Below are 23,720 nucleotides of genomic sequence, written 5' to 3' on the forward strand. Positions count from 1 at the left end.
AGATTCCTCTGAAGGGAAGCTCCAGTAGATGGGTGGAGTCGGGAGCTACGTTTGGCAGACTGCTGGGGCAAGGGTCCACTTTCAGGGCATCGGGGAGAGTGTATGGCACACTCAGCACAGGGACCCCATCACCACTGCCGCCATTCAGTAAATTGGGATCGGTTAACTTTTCCCACAAATGGAGAATTGACAAGCATCACAGACCAGATGGACTTGGCTAGTTGGAGTTTTCATGGGGAAGATTGGACACCATTCTTTTATGGAAGAACACTTGGGGGGGGGAGGGGGAAGGCAGAGATTTGGGAAGGAAAAGAAAAAAGAGAAATGCAGTTCCAGATTCTCAAAAGAAATATTTGTGATGTTCATTGAATCAGGAGAATTAAGAAGAGGAAAGTTGACTCATTCATTCATTATTAAGCATGGGAAGTGCACACAACTCTAGACACCCAATGACACAGGGAGTTCCAAAACCATACAACAGAGATGTGGTGGATAGCACAGCGCTACTCCCTGCAAGTGCCACACTTAACATCTCATCACAAGGCGTAGTGCGCTGTTAGACAGAATCAGACACACACAAGGGAAAGACTGAACAGTCTTTAATCCACAAAGACTTCCACAGAGCCAGGCTGGCTGTGGCTGCAGCAACTCAGTGTGAGGCCTCTGGAGGCCGGCACAGGCTTATATCCCGGAGGGTGATTGACACCCGACCGGGTGGGGCTTGATCCATTCAGGCCGACTGATTGACAGCCGGCCAGGTGTTGTCCTGTCCCCTTACACTCCTGCAGGTACAGAGGTTGCCCCCTGCAGTAGGCCAGTGATGTACCACCACACAGGGGCAGGCACAGCCCCTCCTCACTCAGCTTTTAGTAAATGGAAACCGGACAACTCAGCTGCACTGCTTAAACACGAGCATCTTTAATAGCAAATACCAGAGAACATCTGGACAAGACAAGTGGAGGAAACTTTAGGGGAGATGTCCGAAGAGTAAAGTTTTTCTTTTACACAGAGAGTGGGGGCTCCTGGGAGGAAGAGGGAGGGGAGGGGGGAGAGGGAAGGGGGAGGGGCTGAGGGGGAAGGGAGACAGGCTACAGGTTACGACTGGAATGGAAAAGACACAGAAGCATGCAGCTCTCATATCTTTGAGGGAGCACACGACACCTGCACATGTCCCACCATCCAAGTTGACAAGGAGCAAATTACATTCAAAATTCATCCTTTTAAAAGTGATTTACAAATGCAATTGCTTTCTCCCTCTAAGGACTACTATAAATGGAACTTTGCATTTCTTGGCACTACCTACCCAATAGCTCCGTGGGAGCATCTTCACCACAGAGTGCAGGGATTCAGGATGAAAGCTCAACATCATCTTCAGGGCAGCTAGGCACTACTTGCCAATGACACCCATGCAGAAAGAACATGCAGAAAGAATTCTACCCTTACAAGCAAGGTTAAGATTTATTTGATGATGTTACTTACACTTCTATGAACTCCCCAGATCGCATATCATTCAATACAGAATACAAAACAGTCAAGGATTTCCCAGAAGCTCACTGAAAAAACTGCAAGTAGCTTGACTTAATGGCTTCACACTGGGTCACAGGTGGAACCTTATCAATGACAGCTGGTCTCTGTGCATCACTTTACTGAATATAGTCTAAACCCAGAGAAATTGGAACATGCACAACGGGTTAGTTTCAGTCGTATATCAGTGTCAACACAAAAGCATTTGAACCTCCCACTCATGGTTACAAACATCCTAACAAATTTACATCTCAACGTTTACCCTTGCACAAACAATTAAATTCATAGGGTTAGAGTCATGCAAGTCATTTGGTCTATCTTGTCTTTTTTTTTAAATTTTTTTATTTTTCACACCATAAACCACATTGACCAAGATACATACATTTTCCTTTTCAAATATATACAGTGTCATTTTCTCCCTCCTCCCATCCCACCCTCCCTACCTCCCCCCCCCCATTTCATTTAAAGTACAAAATCTAAGATACATTAAACCAGTCAAACAATGTTGTCATTCAATAAAAATAAACAAGAAATTCCACTGAGTCAATTCTTTTCATTTCCTTCTCCTTTCGTTATTTTAGGTGGTAGATGTCTCCAGTAGGTTTTCTCTATTGTGTTTCATGTATGGCTCCCATATTTGTTCAAATATTTCAATATTATTTCTTAAATTATATGTTATTTTTTCTAATGGAATACATTTATTCATTTCTATATACCATTGTTGTATTCTCAAATTATCTTCTAATTTCCAGGTTGACATAATACTTTTTTTTGCTACGGCTAGAGCTATCTTAACAAATCTTTTTTGTGCACCATCCAAATCAAGTCCAAATTTTTTGTTTTTTATGTTACTTAGGAGGAAGATCTCTGGATTTTTTGGTATATTGTTTTCTGTAATTTTATTTAATATCTAGTTTAGATCTTCCCAAAATTTTTCTACTTTCTCACATGTCCAGATTGCATGAATTGTTATTCCCATTTCTTTTTTACAACGAAATCATCTGTCAGATACTGTTGGGTCCCATTTATTTAACTTTTGGGGTGTAATGTATAGCCTGTGTATCCAGTTATATTGTATCATACGTAACCTCGTATTTATTGTATTTCTCATCGTTCCAGAGCATAACTTCTCCCATGTTTCCTTCTTTATCTTTATATTTAAATCTTGTTCCCATTTTTGTTTAGTTTTACCATTTGTTTCTTCATTCTCTTTTTCTTGCAGTTTAATATACACATTTGTTATAAATTTTTTGATTATCATTGTATCTGTAATCACATATTCAAAGTTACTTCCCTCTGGTAACCTCGGACTGCTTCCTAATTTGTCCTTCAAGTAGGATCTCAGTTGGTGGTATGCAAACATTGTATCGTGAGTTATATTATATTTATCCTTCATTTGTTCAAAGGATAATAATCTATTTCCTGAAAAACAATTTTCTATTCTTTTGATCCCTTTTTTCTCCCATTCTCTAAAGGAAAGGTTATCTATTGTAAAAGGGAGTAACTGATTTTGCATTATTATTAGTTTTGGTAATTGGTAATTTGTTTTATTCCTTTCTACATGAATCTTCTTCCAAATATTGAGCAGATGATGTAATACTGGAGAACTCCTACGTTGTACCAATTTTTCATCCCATTTATATAATATGTGTTCAGGTATCTTTTCCCCTATTTTATCTAGTTCTAATCTAGTCCAATCTGGCTTTTCCCTTGTTTGATAAAAATCTGATAGGTATCTTAATTGTGCGGCTCTATAATAATTTTTAAAGTTTGGCAGTTGTAAGCCTCCTTGTTTATACCATTCTGTTAATTTATCTAGTGCTATCCTCGGTTTCCCCCCTTTCCATAAAAATTTCCTTATTATTTTCTTTAACTCCTTGAAGAATTTCTCTGTCAAGTGTATTGGCAATGCCTGAAATAGGTATAGTATCCTTGGGAAAATGTTCATTTTAATACAGATTATCCTTCCTATTAGTGTTAGTGGTAAATCTTTCCAATGCTCTAAATCGCTCTATAATTTTTTCATTAGTGGATAATAATTGAGTTTATATAGATGGCTGAGATTTTTATTTATTTGTATACCTAGGTATCTTATTGCTTGCATTTGCCATCTGAATGGTGATTCCTTCTTAAATTTTGAGAAATCCGTATTATTTATTGGCATTGCTTCACTTTTATTTATGTTAATCTTGTAACCTGACACTTCTCCATATTCCTTCAATTTCTTATATCATTCTTTTATTGATAGTTCGGTTCTGTTAAGTATACTATAACATCATCCACAAATAAACTGATTTTATATTCCTTGTCTTTTATTTTTATCCCTTTTATATTATTTTCTGTTCTTATCAATTCTGCTAGTGGTTCTATAGCTAACGCGAACAATAAGGGTGATAGTGGGCATCCCTGCCTTGTTGATCTGCTTAAATTAAATTGCTTTGATATATATCCATTTACTGTCACTTTCGCCAATGGCCCCTTATATAATGCTTTAATCCAATTAATATACTTCTCTGGCAAACTGAATTTTTGCAATACTTTGAATAAATAATTCCATTCTATTCTGTCAAAGGCCTTCTCTGCGTCTAAAGCAACTGCTACTGTTGGAGCTTTACTCCCTTCTACTGCATGAATTAAGTTAATAAATTTACAAATATTGTCTGTTGTCCGTCTTTTTTTAATAAATCCAGTTTGGTCTAGATTTACCATTTTAGGTACATAATCTGCTAATCTGTTTGCTAATAGTTTAGCTATTATCTTATAATCTGTGTTAAGTAATGATATTGGTCTATATGACGCTGGTGCGAGTGGATTTTTCCCTTGCTTTGGTATTACTGTAATTATTGCTGTTTTACATGAATCTGGTAAGCTATGTGTTTTGTCAATCTGGTTGATTACTTCCAGGAGGGGAGGAATTAATAAATCTTTAAATGTTTTATAGAATTCTATTGGGAATCCATCCTCTCCTGGTGTTTTATTATTTGGTAGTTTTTTTATTATCTCTTGTATTTCTACTATTTCAAATGGTTCTGTTAATTTATTTTGTTCCTCTATTTGTAATTTTGGTAGTTCAATTTTAGTTAAAAATTCATCTATTTTCCCTTCTTTTCCTTCGTTTTCAGTTTGGTATAATTGTTCATAGAATTCTCTAAAGTTTTAATTAATCTCCGTTGGATTATATGTGATTTGTTTGTCTTTTTCCCTTGATGCCATTTTCTTAGCTTGTTCTGTCTTAAGCTGCCATGCTAGAATTTTGTGTGTTTTTTTCCCCTAGTTCATAATATTTCTGTTTTGTCTTCATTATGTTCTTTTCCACCTTATATGTTTGTAGTGTTTCATATTTTATTTTTTTATCTGCCAATTCTCTTCTTTTAGTTGTGTCTTCCTTCATTGCTAATTCTTTTTCTATATTTACTATTTCCCTTTCCAACTGCTCTGTTTCCTGATTGTAGTCCTTCTTCATCTTGGTTACATAACTTATTATTTGCCCTCTGATGAACGCTTTCATTGCATCCCATAGTATAAACTTATCTTTCACTGATTCCGTATTTATTTCAAAATACATTTTAATTTGTCTTTCAATGAATTCTCTAAAATCCTGCCTTTTAAGTAGCATGGAGTTTAATCTCCATCTATACATTCTTGGAGGGATGTCCTCTAACTCTATTGTCAATATCAAGGGTGAATGGTCCGATAATATTCTAGCTTTATATTCTGTTTTTCTTACTCTATCTTGCATACGAGCTGATAACAGAAAAAAGTCTATTATTGAGTATGTTTTATGTCTACCTGAATAATATGAATATTCCTTTTCCTTTGGGTGTTGTTTCCTCCATATATCCAAAAGTTGCATTTCTTCCATCGATTTAATTATAAATTTGGTTACTTTGTTCTTTCTGTTAATTTTTTTCCCAGTTTTATCCATATTTGAATCCAAATTAAGGTTGAAATCCCCTCCTATTAATATGTTCCATTGCGTATCTGCTACCTTCAAAAAAATATCTTGCATAAACTTTTGATCTTCTTCGTTAGGTGAATATACATTGAGTAGATTCCAAAACTCCGAATATATCTGACATTTTATCATTACATATCTCCCTGCTGGATCTATTATTTCCTCTTCTATTTTAATTGGTACATTTTTACTGATTAATATAGCTACTCCTCTTGCTTTTGAATTATACGATGCTGCTGTTACATGTCCTACCCAATCTCTCTTTAATTTCTTGTGCTCCATTTCAGTTCAATGTGTTTCTTGCACAAATGCTATTATCAATTTTTTCTTTTTTCAGTAAAATTTAGCAGTTTCTTCCTTTTGATTTGGTTATGTATTCCGTTAATATTTAAAGTCATATAGTTCAACATAGCCATTTCATACTTTGTTTATCTTCCCTTTCCGTTTCCTCATCACCTTTCCTTCTTATCCATTTCTGCTTTCTTGTTTTGAACACTTTATAAGACAACATTTCTAAAACATCAAACATTTTCCTTATTCTCCTATTTAAAACTTCTTTAACCCCATTCTCCCCTCCCCCTCCTGAGTTGCCCTTTATCCCTTGTCGGGCAACCACATCTCCTCTCTCCATTTGGATTTGTGAATTCACTCGCAAGCGTCAACTGATTTTGCAGTTACCGTAACTCCTCCCCACCCAGCCCCCCCCCGGAAAAGATTTCAATTTTCATATATAACAAAGGTCACTCTTTTAATTCCCTCCTTATTCCCTCTATTCCCTTTCATTCCCTTATTAATTCTTATCTATACTCTATATATTTTCCTCTAAATACGGATACACTCATGCATACACATATATACATGCACATCTTTATATATATATATTTTTTTTTTCTTTCAAATATATATATATATATATATATAATATACACCCATATACACACATACATATAGTTCGTGGTCATTTTTACTCTCATTACATGTCTTCATCTCTCTGCTTGTTTTGTAGTTGTTCTGCAAATTTTCGTGCTTCCTCTGGATCCAAGAATAGTCTGTTTTGTTGCCCTGGAATAACTATTTTAAGTACCGCTGGGTACTTTAACATAAATTTATATCCTTTTTTCCATAGGATCGTTTTTGCTGTATTGAACTCCTTCCTCTTCTTCAGGAGTTCAAAACTTATGTCTGGATAGAAAACATTTTTTTGACCTTTGTATTCCAGTGGCTTTTTGTCTTCTCTTATTTTCTTCATTGCTTTCTCCAATATATTTTCTCTTGTTGTATATCTTAAGAATTTTACTAAAATGGATCTTGGTTTTTGCTGCGGTTGTGGTTTCGGGGCTAATGTTCTATGTGCCCTCTCTATTTCCATTTCTTCCTGTAATTCTGGTCTTCCTAGGACCCTGGGGATCCAATCTTTTATAAATTCTCTCATATTCTTGCCTTCTTCATCTTCCTTAAGGCCCACTATCTTTATATTATTTCTTCTATTATAGTTTTCCATTATATCTATCTTCTGAGCTAACAGCTCATGTGCCTCTTTAACTTTTTTATTAGATTCTTCTAATTTCTCTTTTAAGTCCTCTACTTCCATTTCTACGATTATTTCTCGTTCTTCCACATTATCCACTCTTTTTCCTATCTCTGATATGACCATTTCTATTTTATTCATTTTTTCTTCTGCACTCTTAATTCTTCTTTTTATCTCATTAAATTCTTGTAATTGCCATTCTTTCACAGATTCCATATATTCTTTCAAAAGAGATATATCCGTTGTCTTGCCTTTCTCTTCTTCTTCCATTTCTCTATGTTCTTCTTCTTCTTCCTCTGGGTTGGACATCTGTTGTTTCCTTGTTTTCTTTTTGCTCTCTTCTTTCTTGTTGTCGTTATTTTCTATGTTCTGCTCCTGTTGCTGTGTTGCAGCTGTCACTCTCAGCTGTGGAGATCGACTCTGCAGCTGTTCCCCCCTCCCGTCGGTGTGTTTTTTTTCATGCGCGGTTGCGCACTTTTATTCGGCTCTGCGAGCCATTTTTGTAGTCCCAAGCTCGGGACTTCCACTGACCTTAGGGAGCGGGCTTCTCTCTCCGCGGTGGGCCTCCTCGGACAGGTAAGGCCTTCACCTTCTTCTTCCGACGTTCTTTCATCTTCTCTTCTTCCCGTTGTTTTCGAATTTTTTCTCTTTGCTGCCATTTTCTTCTCACCTTTACTTTTACTTTGTTTTAATTTTTATTCTTGTACCTTTGTGTTTTGTGTGTTTTTTTTTCAACTTTTCCGGAGAGGGCTGGAATTCCCTGACCTACCATTACTCCATCACGTGACTCCTGTCTATCTTGTCCATGTAAATTACATTGGCATTCTAGGTTAGTTCTATTTGTATTAGTCAATATCCTTCAAAGCCCTTCATAAAATAAATCTGTCCAAATACAGCAAAACCCTTGGTATCTGACGCTTAGGGAGATTGGTTGATGCTGTATAAGTGAATTTTATAATTGCTTGAAATGATCTGCTGCTTGATTGGTGAACTAATGGCGATGTGCACCAAGTTTAAACTACTGTACATTTTACCTATTCTATTTCCACGATTTTTATGCTTGAAGCCGCTGGTTTCTTGAATTTCAGATAACAGGGGTTTTACTGTATTGTGGCCACTGGAATTGCAATGGGCAATGATGAAATAACCACACAAGGCGTTTCTTCAGTTGAATCAAATGGATTTATTTTAAAAGCCCAAATCACGCACCTGACAGGCACTGATGTCATCACATGGCCAGTTCGATGCCTTCTGAGAGTTGTAGTGTCACCATAGTGCCACTACACACCCCCACCCCACTCCCCAGAACCGGCATAAAGGTTTGTCTGTCTTTTAGGTGGTCAACCTCTGTGATGGACTGTTGGCTGCTGCAGAGGGAAAGACTTGTCTACATGAGCTGGTTTAAGCTTGTCAATAGTGAAAGACTGTGGTTTCCCTCCAATGTCCAAAATACAGGTTGACCTAGTTTGTCTGAGTATCCTATAAGGTCCTTCGTAGGGCATCTGGAAATGTTGACCAACTGTTTCCCTACAGACAAAGATATATTCACAGTTTTTGAGGTCTTCAGGCACAAAGGAAGAATATTCTCCATGTGACGATGGTGATATAAGGGTTTTGCGTATTTGGTAATGGCCTCAATTTTGGTTGGTAGCGGGGTCACGCCCTCTGGAGTAATTCTATGCCAAAAAAAATCAATAGTTCTTGTCCAAAAACACATTTATCTGGATTGATAATCAGTCTAAATTCTTGGAGATGTATAAAAAGTGTATGAAGATGTTCCAAATGTTCCTCTTTAATCCTAAAGGGCACTAAAATGTCATTGAGGTAAATGAAGACATTGGTCATACCACGTCCTAAAGCGTCCATCACCCATTGAAACGATTGAGCAGCATTCTTTAATCCAAATAGCATTCTTAAAAATTTGAACAACCCAAACGGGGTAATTATTGCTGTTTTTGGAATGTCTTCTGACTCTACTGGTACTTGGTAATAGCCACGCATCAAGTCTATTTTGGAGAATATTTTTCCTCCATGCAAATTAGCCCAGAAATCCCAAATATAAGGTATTGGATAATGATCTGGGATGGTGGCATCATTAATCTGCCTGTAATCTCCTCATGGTCGCCAACCTCCATTGTGTTTTGGGACCAAGTGTAATGGGGATGACCAGGGGTTGTCAGATCTACGAATCATGTCTAGTTCCTCCATCTTGGAAAACTCATCCTTAGCTAAACACAGTTTCTCTGGCAGCAAGCGATGTGCTTTAGCATGGATAGGAGGGCCATTAGTATAAATGCGATGAGTAACATCATGCTTTGCAGTGGACACAAAAATTTGTAGAGTAGTAATTTCATGGAAATCTTCCAACAGCTAGGAGAATTCATCTACTGGTTTACCTAATGTTGGAAGGTGCAGAGCAGGGGTACAGGCATCTGCAAGAGGAATAGTCTAAAAAGTAGTTCCCTCTATTAGCCAATGCCTTTTTAAGTTAATGAGGAATGAATGATCCCGAAGAAAATTTGCCCCAAGCAAAGGTTGGGATATTGCTACTATAATAAATGGCTATGTGTAGAGATGGTTCTCGAACTTGACATTCATCTTCCTGGTAGCAGGTCAAGGACAACTGGTCCCATGCATACAATAGGCTGGCAGGTTTTTCACCAACCACTGCACCCCTAACTGGTGGTTGGCCTGAGTGTTTTCCACAAATGGGCAGGGTGGAAATCACTTGTGGCCATTTACTCCCCAATGCCAAGATGAGGTGTCCACAGGCTGCTTGCTCATTTTGGACATTGTTTGTTTGTTTGTAAGAGCACTAGAGTGTGACACGGGGTCAATATCGGAGGGGTTGGCTATGTAGACTTGTCTTTCCTTGCTGTCCTTTTTAGCCAGCCGTAGAATGTCTGCCTCTGTTTCTACAGCTCTTGGGTCTTCGAATGAACAGTTGGATAACAAGAGTCTAATATCATCTGGCATTCACTCTAAAAAGAGCTGCTCGAATAACAGATTGGAACTTTCACCAGATGCCAGGAACAGCATTTCGTCCATTAGCTATGGTCTCCCAACCCATCGAGGTGTAGTAGTTTGGCTGCTCTTTGCCTACAGGACAAATCATAAACCCACAGTAAAAGTGCTTTTAAAGCATCATACTTGTTGGAATGTGGTGGAACCTATAGGAAGTCACCAGCCTTCTTAGCGACGGCCTGATCCAGGGCACTGACGAGATGGTGATAACGAGTGGTGACTACACCAGTGAGCACAACACTCGTACAGAGCCAGAAAACCAGGTTCAAATCTGCCACTGTCTGTAACGAGTTTGTACGTTCTCCCCGTGTCTATGTGGGTTTCCTCTGGGTGTTCCGGTTTCCTCCAACCCTTCAAAAACATGCAGGATTTGAAGGTTAATTGGTGTATTTGGGCAGCATGAGCTCATGGGCCAAAATGGACTCTTTCCTGTATGTCTAATTTTTTTTTTTAAAAAAGGACACTTAAGCTTGATACAGAATGTGGCAGCTTGCTTCTTGGGCACCACAGCCATAACCATTGCCTCACTGCACAACTGATGCACAGAAGCAGTGGTTTGTACCATCTACAGAATGCACTGCAGCAGCTCACCCAGACCCGCAAGGACAGGACAGTAAAAGCAAGGAAGTTGCCCTCCAAGCCACACAGCATCTTGACTGGACACTGGGTCAAAATTCTGGATCTACCACCCTACAGCATTATGGATCTCCCCAAACCTCAAGGACTACAGTACTTCAAGAAGGAAGTTCAAACCACTTCCTTAAGGTTGAATAGGGACAGGCAATTAAATGCTGGCTCAGTCTGTTAACCCCGCATCCCTAAAAAAAACATATGCAATGAAATGGTGCCAGAGATTAGAGATGTGTTTTATGTTAAGAGTTGACAAATTTGCCTTACATTTTTAATATAATGGAAGGTTAAGGGAGGTGCAAAATTACAAGAATTGTGGACAGGGTTGAAAGTGTCATAACAATCAAATGAGATAACAATGAGAATTGATGGGGTCACATTGCTGCATTTAAATTGCAATCTGGATGCTGTCATGCTTGGATGGAAATCTGTGACCTCTTTGTGTTGTTCCCTCTCCTATTTATATTTAATTTCAATTGATATTGGAGTCTCTGGGGCTGGCAGGAAACCTGGTCAGCAGGGGAGACAGGTTTAAAATAATTGACATAGGGGAGGAAAGAGGAAGAGAATTCAAGAAATAAACAGAGGATGAAAAGGTAATGAAATTATCAGCTTCAGTATGGATATCTGAGAAGGAGATTTGCAGGGTAACATTACAGGGTTAAGTGGCACTAACTGGACTGCTCTTCCAAAGAGGAACAATGGGTCAGATGTCATTCTAGAATTCATTCCAATTACATATTCATTTAAAGAAGGGAAAATACAATGCTAAAGCTGGAAATACACATATCTGCATGTTTGCTTATCATCGTTCCAAGACCAAGATCCTCTTTCACCCACATGGATATGTGTTGGTTGCGTTGTACATTTCCAGCACTGCATGTTATTGGCACCCAACATAATCTGAGTCTGTTAAAGAGCCTCACATCAAGACCAACCTCTTAATTTGATTTATAAAATATTTCATGCCTCCCTATCCATACGCCAGAGGAAAAAGTCCTATTCTCCCCTCTATTCTGGCTCAGGACTGTGCATATAGGATTTGATATGTTTTGGTTAGGATTCCTTCTGATCAAAAATGCTCATAATTCAGCTCTCTCAAGATCAATGTGTTCTTTTCTCAATTTGGCCAATTAAATGCACCAAGGACATTAAAAGTGCATAGTAATTAGTTGGCCAAGTCAGTTGAATAACGGAGTGTATTTAATTAATTTCTCAAACTGTTCAGATATTGCAGGCTTTTTCAATAGGGCAAGGCAGTGCCTGGGAATCTATTTCAGTGAGAAACCATGAAAGCTGCTTGAATCAATATCTAGAAGTGTGTTAACATACTCTACCACATGTTCACATGTTCTAGCCAAAAAATCATATTTTCTGTTATTCGTTGTCAAAGGTTCCTTTGGGTCAGTTGTTCCCAAATCTGTTAGGTTTCACAGTGTTACAGTGATACTCTTTACAAGAATGTACCCATACAACATGTACAGGTATAGACACATAGATGCAGTGTGGAAATTCAAGAGGCCTTTGGGTCATTATTGTTCTTTCTCACCCCACTTTTACCTTCTCCTCAAGTCATTACTTATGCTAAGAGAAACTCAGTGCCAACGATCTTCAGCTCCATACCAAAGGAGATGGAATCCTTGCCACCCAATCAGTGTCAGCCATAGCAGATCCCATCATCTTGGCAGCCAAGAGGCATCATGTGGCTTTTCAAAAAGGTAGCAGTGATTTTCATACCCAACCCACTGGTAAAGGATGACCTTTATGGCATTCCAAGAGAAGGAAAGAATGCATAGCAAAGTTGTCAAGGTAGCCATGATTTTAAATTTCAGCAGTTAGAGGGAAAAAAGAAACAAAAGAGCAAATTGAAACCGAAATATCCAGAAAAATAAATGACTGGTCACCTAAAATTACTGAATTCAGCATAGAGTCCCAAGGCTGCAACTTGCCCATATTGAAGACGAGATGCTGTTGTTCAAGCCTCATTGGAACATTGTAGGTGTCACAAACAGGTTGGATAGATAATTAAAGAGAAAGACAACTGGAAGCTCAGAATCGTTCTTGCAGTTTAAAAGGGGTACTCTGCGAAATTGTCATCTATTGTATTTCTCTAATCATGAGCACTGAACGCAGCAGATTAAATTGGACGTCTACATGATTGGTGTGACAGAAACAAGATCTGATTCATGAGATACTGGCACCAGTATAAGGGAAAGTCTAATATTGATGCAGACATCATGTGATCACTGGTGGGACCAATAAGTGGTAATTCTGCCTCGCCCGCAGGAAAAAGAATCTCAGGGTTGTATGTGATGTCATGTATGCCATGAAAGACCTCAACAATGAAGACGCTGTTTACATCCGGTACCGCACAGATGGCAGTCTCTTCAATCTGGCGCCTGCAAGCTCACACCAAGACACAAGAGCAACTTGTCCGTGAACTACTCTTTGCAGACGATGCCGCTTTAGTTGCCCATTCAGAGCCAGCTCTTCAGCGCTTGACGTCCTGTTTTGCGGAAACTGCCAAAATGTTTGGCCTGGAAGTCAGCCTGAAGAAAACTGAGGTCCTCCATCAGCCAGCTCCCCACCATGACTACCAGCCCCCCCCACATCTCCAACGGGCACACAAAACTCGAAACGGTCAACCAGTATACCTATCTCGGCTGCACCATTTCATCGGATGCAAGGATCGACAACGAGATAGACAACAGACTCGCCAAGGAAAATAGCGCCTTTGGAAGACTACACAAAAGAGTCTGGAAAAACAACCAACTGAAAAACCTCACAAAGATTAGCATATACAGAGACGTTGTCATACCCACACTCCTGTTCGGCTCCGAATCATGGGTCCTCTACCGGCATCACCTATGGCTCCTAGAACGCTTCCACCAGCGTTGTCTCCGCTCCATCCTCAACATTCATTGGAGCGACTTCATCTCCAACATCGAAGTACTCGAGATGGCAGAGGCCGACAGCATCGAATCCACACTGCTGAAGATCAAACTGCGCAGGGTAGGTCACGACTCCAGAAATGGAGGACCATCGCCTTCCCAAGATCGTGCTATATGGCGAGCTCTCCACTGGCCACCGAGACAGAGGTGCACCAAAGAAGAGGTACAAGGACTGCCTAAAGAAAGCTCTTGGTGCCTGCCACATTGACCATCGCCAGTGGGCTGATATCGCCTCCAACCGTGCATCTTGGCGCCTCACAGTTCGGCGGGCAGCAACCACCTTTGAAGAAGACCGCAGAGCCCACTTCACTGTCAAAAGGCAAAGGAGGAAAAACCCAACACCCAACCCCAACAAACCAATTTTCCCTTGCAACCGCTGCAACCGTGTCTGCCTGTCCCGCATCGGACTTGTCAGCCACAAACGAGCCTGCAGCTGACGTGGACACTACCCCTCCATAAATCTTCGTCTGCGAAGCCAAGCCAAAGAAACTCTGACAATAAATCTGAAAATAGGGTAAGAGAAAAGACTTTAAATGAAATAAGTTGAGGTAGGGATCTAATGATAGAATGTTAAACAAAACAAATGGAAATGAGAAAACAGTGGTACAGGACAGTGAAGGGGAAAAATTAAAATATGGCAGTGTAGAGCTCGTCGAAAGAACCAAAGACTTGTTGATCCAAACCAAGGCTTTTATTAGCAAAAGACAGGAGTTCTTCACAGGTGGCCAACCAGTCCAGAATGATCCGACCTGGCTAGGGACACAACCCTTTAAGGCCCAGACAGTAGGCGTGGCTAAGCTCTCAGCCAATCGCACAGTCATTACACTCTAGATACTGTAACTATATACATTGGTGATAGGTCTGTACTATCACAGGCAGGTATAAGGAAATTGGTGTGGCAAAAAAAAACAAAGTCAAATCTTAAGCTTCTTTATCAGAATGCACTTGGCATGTGTAACAAGATCAAGGACTTGGCAGCACAAATAGTTGCACTCAATTATGATCTGATGGTTATTACTGAAAAGTGGTTGCAGAATGAACAGGACTGGAAACTCAGTGTTCTATGTGATTCAAGGTTCTAAAAGATTCAGTGAAAAGGACATGGGATATCTTTGTTAATCAAGGAAGGTCAAACCATGAAACTGAGTAGTGATGCAGATGCAGTGGTCAGCGATGTGGAATTGGTTGGAAGTAATGAAAAATAGGGCAAGAAGAAATGGGGGAATGCAAGTTATTGCTTTGCAGTAGGACAAAACAAAAATGAAGATATCAAAGGTATGAAAAAAGGAAACTGCAAATTTCAAGGTAGATTTCAATCTGCACATTGATTGGTTTAATCAAAATGGCAAGGTTACTGTAGAAGAGGAATTTATGGCATGTGTCAATGACTGCTTCTTTAGGCAGTATGTTACAGAGGGTCTAGGACATTTGGCGCTGGACATTTTGGTGCCCACAGCTTGGTGCTAGATATTTTGGCCCGCCACCCATTCTGTTGGGCGATTCTGTCCTGCCGCACTACCTGAAACACCAGCATTGCAGCACTGTCTGAACCCCACAGTGTTGCAGAAACTCCCCTTCACCCCCAGGAAACTGCTCCCCTGACAAACAAGGGCTTTTCATAGATTATAGCAATATATTTAAATTATTAAAAGCAGTCAGGGAACAATAAAAAACTAGGGTTTTTGGTAAATTATAGTGCTATATTTATTGCAAGTTTAATTACATATCATGGAATATATAATTAATTTAATTTAAAATTATTTAAAAATTAAAAACACTTGTTAAAAACAATCCAATTGTTGTAAAATAGATTCTTTGTTCCGAGCATCTAGAGCAACTCACTGCAACCACTGTGACTATAACCACTGTTGCCGTTTTCTCTCTCTCTCAGTATGGTTCACGCAGGTTTTGACAAGAAATTGCGATAAAACCATCGAAAGTAAAACCCACCGTTAACCAAACAGAGCAGTCTATAGTCACAGCCCTCAGTATGTGATAGGATGCAGATAAGTGTTATTAATGAGAAACTTGCATACACATACATATAATTAATATCCTGCAATATATTATTAATGACAACTAATATTAATGATCTTCTGCTTCCATTGCCACCAGGGGAGTGGTTTCCTGGGAGGAGGGAGTTTCTGAAAGGCCAGGTTTCAGGCAATGCTGCAACCCTGGGGGGTTGCCGGGCCAGCACCAAACTGTGGGCACCAAAATGTCCGAAGGGATACAAAAGTCTTATTTTTGCCAAAATATCCGACGCCAAAATCGATTCCGCGCTACAGAACCCATTTTCAATGGGGCCATTGTAATGAGGCATGATTAATAAATGTTTTGTGGTCACTAGGGAATGAATATTTGTGGTCAATATGACTGAAGTCTAAATGCAGTTTGAGGCTAAATACCCAGAATCCATAACCAAGCACACCACTAGTCACAGGTCTCCAGTCTGAGAAGCTATTGTCCATGGCCACTCACTGGCTTCTCCCACACAGCCAATGTTTTTGAATATTTTAATATGAGATTTCACATCCAAAGTACAGAGTACCTATGGATAATGTTAAAATACTCAAAGATACACTACACTTAAAATCACCAATGCCTGAAGAGGGTGCACAAAATCAGTGAACCGGTGCGGACTCGAAAGGCCAACGTGGCCTGTTTCCGCTCCGTAAATGTTTATATGGTTATGTCCTCAATGCAAGGACAATTACACTGGTATGAAGGCATAGTTGTCTAGAATGAACTGCGTAAACAGGTCTAGGGACAAGACAATGGATAAGCAATGGCAGATACTTACCAACCAGTTCATAGCACTCAGCAGAAATGTATTCAATAAGAAAGAGACATTCTAGGAGAAAGATTGTAGCTTCAAAATGGTAAAGGTTAGTGGTAGACCAGAGGACTGGGAATTTCCAAGAATTTCATTGCGAGAGACAAAAAGTTAATAAGAGGGGAAAAATTGATGAGATAAATGGCAAGTTATGTCAAAACCAACAGCAAGGTCATTTATGGCTCTAAAAAGAAAATAGCTGACATCCTCAGAGGGTGAGATTGCAAATTAACAATAGCCAACAAGAAAATGGAAGATGTTTAAGCCAAAGGAACACTGGACAGTATAGATGCTTTTTCAGGATGCTCTTTATCAAACACAGTTCAGCATTTACCATCACCCCGTCAAAACTGATCAGCAAACACCAAGACCTGGGAGTTAACACCCCACTGTGTAATTGGGATCTTGGATTTCCTTACCTCCAGACCACAGTAAGTGAAGATTGGCAAGAACTTCTCCACGATCTCCTTCAACACCACCCCTGCTCTACTCATTTTACACCTACGACTGTGTGGCTTGTTACAACAATAATGCCATCCACAAATTTAGCAACAATACCACAGTAGGGGAAGGGGATGAGTCAGCGTACAGGATGGAGATTGAAAACTTGGCTAAATGGTGCACCATCAACAACCTTGCACTCAATGTCATCAAAACTAATCCAGTGATCACTGGGGGATCAGAGGAGGAGAGAATGAGCAAATTTAGGTTCTTGGTAGTCATTATCTTGAAGGATCTTTCCTGGACCCAACATACCAATGGCATTGGGAAGAAAGCATGTCAGCACCTCTACTTCCTCAGGAGTTTGCGGAGGTTTGATATGACATCAGAAACCCTGGTAAATTTCTACTGATGTGTGGTGGAAAGTGCGCTGACCAAATGCATCATGGTCTGGTAAGGGGACACCAATGCATCTGAGCATAAAGCCCTCCAAAAGGTAGTGGACACAGCCCAGAACATCACAGGCAAAACTCTCCCCACTATTGAGAACATCTACAGGGAACACTGCTATTGAGGGCAGCAGCAATCATCAAAGACCCTCACCACCCAGCACACGCTCTGTTCTCGCTGCTGCCATCAGGAAAATGGTACAGATGCCACAAGATTCGCACCACCAGGTTCAGGAACAGCTGCTACCCCTCCACCATCAGACTCCTCAATGACCAACTAAATCAGGGAATCATTTAAGGACATTTACGTGTGCACTTTATTAATTTTCTTTTTGTTCTTGCTGTATTGCAGTTTGTTTACATTCATTTTCTGTTTACAGTTCTTTGTTTACATGTTTACACAGTGAACAGTTTATTTTTTTTGCACTACCGATTAGTGGCAATTTTGCCATGCCTGCAGGGAAAAGGAATCTCAGGCTGTATGTGATGTCATGTATGTACTCTGACAATAACTAAATCTGAAATGCTTTGCATTGGTCTTGACAGTGGAGGACACTGCAAATATCCCACAGATATCTAATGAGCTGGTTTCAAATAGCATGGACATAGTTGTAACATCACTTTCACAGAGGACATGGTATTAGAAAACCTAAACAGCCCTAAAAACAGACAAGTCACCAGGTTCCAATGGCCTTTCCCCAAGGATTCTAAAGGAATTGTTGCAGAAATAGTGACGCCATTAGTTGAAGCTTTTCAAAACTCAAGAGTTCCAGGAATAAACAGATAGGACAGCTGTAAACTTGATTCTATTATTCAAGAAAGGTGGAAGTCAAAAAGCAGGCAATAATAAGCCTATTGGATTAGCCTCCAAGCTAGGAAGAAATAGTCATTTAATGAAGAATAATGAAATCAAACCAAGTCAAAATTGTTCTATTAAAGGTAAATTATGTTTGACAAATTTGCTAGAGCTTTTCAAGGAAACAACAAGCAAATTGAGGGATCCAGTAGGTTTAGTGGACATGGATTTCTAGAAGGTATTTGAAAAGGTTCCACATTAAAGGCCAGGATAATAAATAAGAACTTGTGGGATTAGAGGAAGAAAGTTGAAGATGAGTTGCTGCATGGAAAACAAAGTTAGAATAAACAGACTGGAAAAATGTATTCTAATGAGTTTCCCCCAAGAATCAGATATTAATTCAATTATATACTATTTGTATTAATGACCTGGAGATAGAAGCAGAATATTAGGTATCCATGTTTATTAATAAGATAATATTAGGTGGGAGAGCACTTTGAGAAAATGAAATTTGGCTTCTTCAACAGGGAAGATGTAGATTGGTTGAGTGAACGAGTGAAATCTTGATAAATGGAGTTTAATGTAGGAAAGGACAAGGTCGCGCAAGAGGAATCCAATGCTTTGCATGCAAAAAAGTTACACCAAGTGAAGAATGGATGGATTCAGATGTACTTGTGCATGAATGACAGAAAGTAAATTGGGCAGGTACACCAAAGTGATTTGGAATGCACATGTCATACTGACCTTCAAGATGTTGGTGTTTAAAAATGGAAGTATTGTTACAATTGTATAGGGTGCTGATGAGTTCACAATTTAGTCACCTTATCTTAAAAGGTATATGTACTGGCATTGGAGTCAGTATGAAAGAGATTCACTGTTAAATCCTGGAATGAAAGGGTTGGTTAGCAGTGGCGTCACTAGGGTTGGTGTCACCCAGAGCAATAACTCATGATGTTACCACACCACCTCCCCTACCCCCCACCCCCCCATGGACCTCCATCCATACCAGACCATACAGAATCCTTAGTAATATTTTTGTACTAATGTTACTTGTAAATCGTAATTTCCGTATATCACTGAATTTAAAGGCAATAGTAGTGAGATAAACAGCTCGCAAAATCAAAATTGCACCTTTAAATTGCAACATCATAGTACTTCATTCTCAAAAATGTTATTCATGTAGGTTCACAAATACGAATTACCACAATTTTGTAGCTAAATTGCCAGAAATTTTGACTATAAAAACACCAACAGCAACAAAAACAATAATAAATGGTTGTAGGGTGTGGAGACGAAACCATGTGATTCAAAGCATCACTGTAATTGGATAATAAATGACAGCTCTGACCACGGTGCATTGGAAGGTAATTAGCATCAAGTTTTAGCCTTGTAGGTATATTGATACATTTATGCTGGTCTTATGAAAAATGTTTTTGTTGTAATAACTAAACTACAGGGATATTTTTAATTAAAAATATTAAAACTCTGCTGAAACATTGCACAAAAATTTTATAGACAGTCATTTTGGTGTCACCCAGTGTGGTCTGCATGCCCCACACCCCACCTCCCCAGTGATGCCAGTGTTGGTTAAGTACAACAGTGAATCTTTTTTTTACATATATTTGTTAAACTTAGTTTCCTCTTGAGATGATTGGTTTCTAATTTAATTTGTACTTAATGTTTATATGTGGCTGGAGTAAGCAAGATTTTCTTGTATTTGTATATTTTCGACAGTACAATAACAGGCCATTCCAGCCTACGGCCCCCTGCTGCCCAAATACACCCAATGGACCTACACCCACATACGTTTTTGAAGGATGGGAGGAAGCCAGAGCACTCAGAGGAAACCCACGCAGACATGAGGTGAACATACAAACTCCCTACAGACAGCATCGGACTTGAACTGGTTTTGCTGGCACTGTAAGTATTGAGTGAACTGCTACACTAACCGGATTGTACTTGTACCTGTGACAATAAGCTCTCAGCATCATGTTTCAATCATTTTCAGTGCAAGTTTGGGAGGAACAGCACTTTATTTTCCATCAGGGCAAACTTCCAGACTCAAAACTGAATTCATCATTTCCGGGAACCTGCATTTTATTCTGGATATGTCAGTTTCCGTTTGCTCTTTTATTTTTGTTCTCTACTGCCTTCAACTGCTGGTATTTGAAGTAAGCTTGATAACTTTGCTCTTCACTCTATCGTAGACATTCTCTCCAGCCCTCTTCCTCTGTGCAACATAAGGCACACTTTTTCTCACTTATGCAGTCCTGGTGTGGGGTACTCGACCTAGGATGTTGACTCTGATACTCAAGCCATGTAAGCTGCCTGACATGCTGAATATTTCTCGTCTTCTGTTGCAGCTTACATATGCATGTGGTTGTTTTGTATCTGCCAAGGTAAGAACGTTGACCAGGAGAGAACCCTCTGGCTAATTACTACTGGAATCATCGCAACAGGAAAAGTGTCTTCTATCAACACAACAGCAAACAAGAGTCGCGGCCCATCAAAGCAACACACTCCAGAAAGAAACAGCTTTGGAATTGAATCAAAAGTCATTTGTCAGCCTTTGAGACTGCCTCCGTCTGGAAACAACATGTGACCCTGTTTTGAAAGTACCTTTGCTAATTTGACCAAGACATTCTGATTCTTACAGAACCTTGGTGCTCTTAGGACAACACACACTGGAGCCCTGGCTGAGTTTTCACTAATTGCAGCAGATTGCCCCTTCAATGAGGCAGCACTGGGGAATGCAGCAAATCTGATGACATTTCACTGAACAAATCAACAGTGCTCTTATCATCCACATTAGACATTTCCTTCACCCAAATTAAAATATTTTATCTCAACCAAAAAAAGCACGCATTTCCTTCCTGTCCTCGTTTCCATTAAAATTTGTTCATTGCCCTTTCTACTTGATCTTTAAAAAGATATATTTTTGAGCAAAATTCACACACTTTGAAGTTCACAATTTAAACCCAACAATGAACAGTATGGGGTTGAAATTCCAAATTTCCTGAAGTAGGGGAAAAAAAATTGTCATTAAATTGTTATTTTACCTCTTTATTTAAACAGAGAGACAGAAAAAAAAAAACCCATAGGAACTTGTGTTCTCAAAGCACAATTCCAGGAGCATAATTTTTTTTCACAGCAACAGGACTGAGAATGATGCAGCTGCTGTGACAATGTTTTAGCACCTAACAGATCATTCCACCTATGTGAAATGGGTTTGGAAGACCTAATCTGCCGGACTTGGAGAGCAAACCAGGACCGCAGGCAAAACAGAGGTGGCACAAATAGAAGCCTAACAACGACGCCAGAAGGAGTCCATCATCTCCATAACTCCACCCTCACCTGCCCTGTCATCTGTCCCCTGCCTTACTTGGTGGAGGCAAGTTGTCTTTGATTGCAAATGACCACCATCGAATGGAAGCTGGGTTAGTAGATCTTCGGGGTGGGGGGGGTAATATCCAGGGGAGAAGGGTTCAATTCCCACCATGGGATTGGAAGTGTTTGCATACAACTTAAAGTAAGATCTAGAAATGCTAGAAATGACCCTCAAATTTAACCACTCCCACCTGACCTAACCTGTACTTACCTCAAATCTAACACCACTACCTTTTGAAGTAACTCAGTATGCTGTTGAGTTCAAGGCCACCAATATATTTTCAGGCCACTACATGTAGAGTAAATGGAGACCTCATCAGTAATGCTTGCATCCCAATAAATAATTTACATATTTAAAAGAAGAATGGAGTAGATGGCCTACTCCTCCACATTGGAGAGTCGGCGCAGATTGGGAGATCACTTTGTTGAGCACCATAGCTCTGTCCGCCGCAATAGCGTGGATCTCCCAGAGGCCACCCATTCATTTTCCCATTGCATTGCCTTGCTGACATGTCTGTCCATGGTCTCAAGTACTGCCAGACTGAGACCACCCACAAATTGGAGGAACAGCACCTCATCTTCCATATGGGCACCCTTCAACCAGATGGCATATCAACTTCTCTGGCTTTCGTTAACCTCCCCTCATTTCTTCCCCATCACCTTCCCCCAGCTCTGTATCCATCTTTTCCTTTTGCATAGATATAATAAATTCTCACCTCTCCCCTTATCATATCCAATTAGCACCAATTGTTGGTCTGGATTCCTCCCCCAGCCAGCATTGTCTGTATTCTGAGATTTCATGATTTTCACTCATTCTGCTTGTTCCTTGAAGAAGGGCTCAGGCCCGAAATGTCAGCAATATATCTTTGCCTTCTATGGATATTGAAAGACCAGCTAAGTTCCTCCAGCATTTCAATATTTTTTTCCTATTTCTTATGTCTGTGCCATCAACAAACAGAACCATTTCCAGCTGAGTTTGCTTCTCCAGTGCTTTGAGGACACTTTGCTGCAGTTCAGTGGCTTGGCTTTGAGGTTCCTTCAGAAATAATGCAGCAGGTATGTCAGACATCATTTCTGGTTTGACCCAAAAAAATGAAAAAGTCAAACCCAAAAAATGCCCCCTCCTTAAAAATTCTGGATATGAATTAAACTAGGGCCGACATGGCCTTCTTCCGTGCTGTAAACGGTTATATGGTTATATTGAGGAACTACACTGCAAAAGCAAGCTATTTTTCACATTGAGAAGCACATCTTCTTCCAACCCACCAAGAACCCAAGCTCTGGAATTCCCTCTCTAATATTCTTTGCCTCTCTCCAGGAGACTTAATTACTTGGGCTAATGTTCTCTTCAGCACTCCAGAGAAGCACCAAGCAATGGAGATGCTGGAATCTTGGAATAATTGGCTTGACATCCCACCAAACTCCCATTATGTGTTTCCATACGATTCTCTTAACTTTATGCAGGTAACAATTACATTATAACTTTGCATGAATACAGCAATATACCCACAAATGCTCCAGAGGCTCCGGTTTCCTCCTACTGTTCAAAACATACCCGGGGGTGTAGGTCAATTGGGTGGAAATTGGGTGGCATGGACTCGTGGGCAGAAATGGCCTGTTACTGAGCTGCATGTCTAAAATTTAAATTTAAATTAAACTTGAAAGCAGAGTCTCGAATAATATGTTTAAGAATAATGATTCCATTGTTGATTGGATACTGTTAAACTATTGTAGACATGATGTCCATCAGTGTTAACTGAATCTGATACATTCATGTTGAACAACCTCCTTGTCCAAACTCAATTAATAATAAATTGCAAGTAAAAATGGAGAACAATTGAACTAAAAGAGAAAATGTTGTATTTATGCTGCTTATTTCAGGCAGCATGGATGTAAAGAAATCAGTTTCATTAGCTAAAGGACCATGTTAAATAGGCATCCTGAGATAGGAATACCAGCCTGTATTATTTAAGGCCTGTATTATTTAGAGCTTTTCAAGACATGAGCCATTTTTAAGCTCCCATTAAAGTAGTTCTGAGGTTCTGTTACTGCTGTGTCTAGAAACCCCAGCAGCCAATTTGTATAAATTCCCACAGAGAAGAGTGACCAGTTTACTTGTCTAGTGGAGATATTTACAGGGTAAACATGAGGACCTTCCGCTCAAGTTCAAAACAGTTCCACAGCACCAGTTATTCCTGG

At 39.7% G+C, this 23,720-nt stretch overlaps 1 protein-coding gene and 1 long non-coding RNA gene across 2 annotated transcripts in view; one reads left to right on the forward strand and one right to left on the reverse strand.

The window, feature by feature from the left end:
* Positions 1–23,720, reverse strand: part of LOC138736302 (dynamin-1) — a 215,270-nt gene that overhangs the window by 189,928 nt on the left and 1,622 nt on the right. The gene's annotated exons all lie outside the window — the stretch shown is intronic.
* Positions 11,076–21,007, forward strand: LOC138746949 (uncharacterized). Its single transcript, XR_011347211.1, has 3 exons — positions 11,076–11,257; positions 19,869–20,054; positions 20,498–21,007. It is a non-coding gene; the product is annotated as an uncharacterized lncRNA (long non-coding RNA).

The sequence above is a fragment of the Narcine bancroftii genome, chromosome 1 (assembly GCF_036971445.1).
Source record: "Narcine bancroftii isolate sNarBan1 chromosome 1, sNarBan1.hap1, whole genome shotgun sequence".
In the NCBI taxonomy this organism is placed as follows: Eukaryota; Metazoa; Chordata; class Chondrichthyes; order Torpediniformes; family Narcinidae; genus Narcine; species Narcine bancroftii.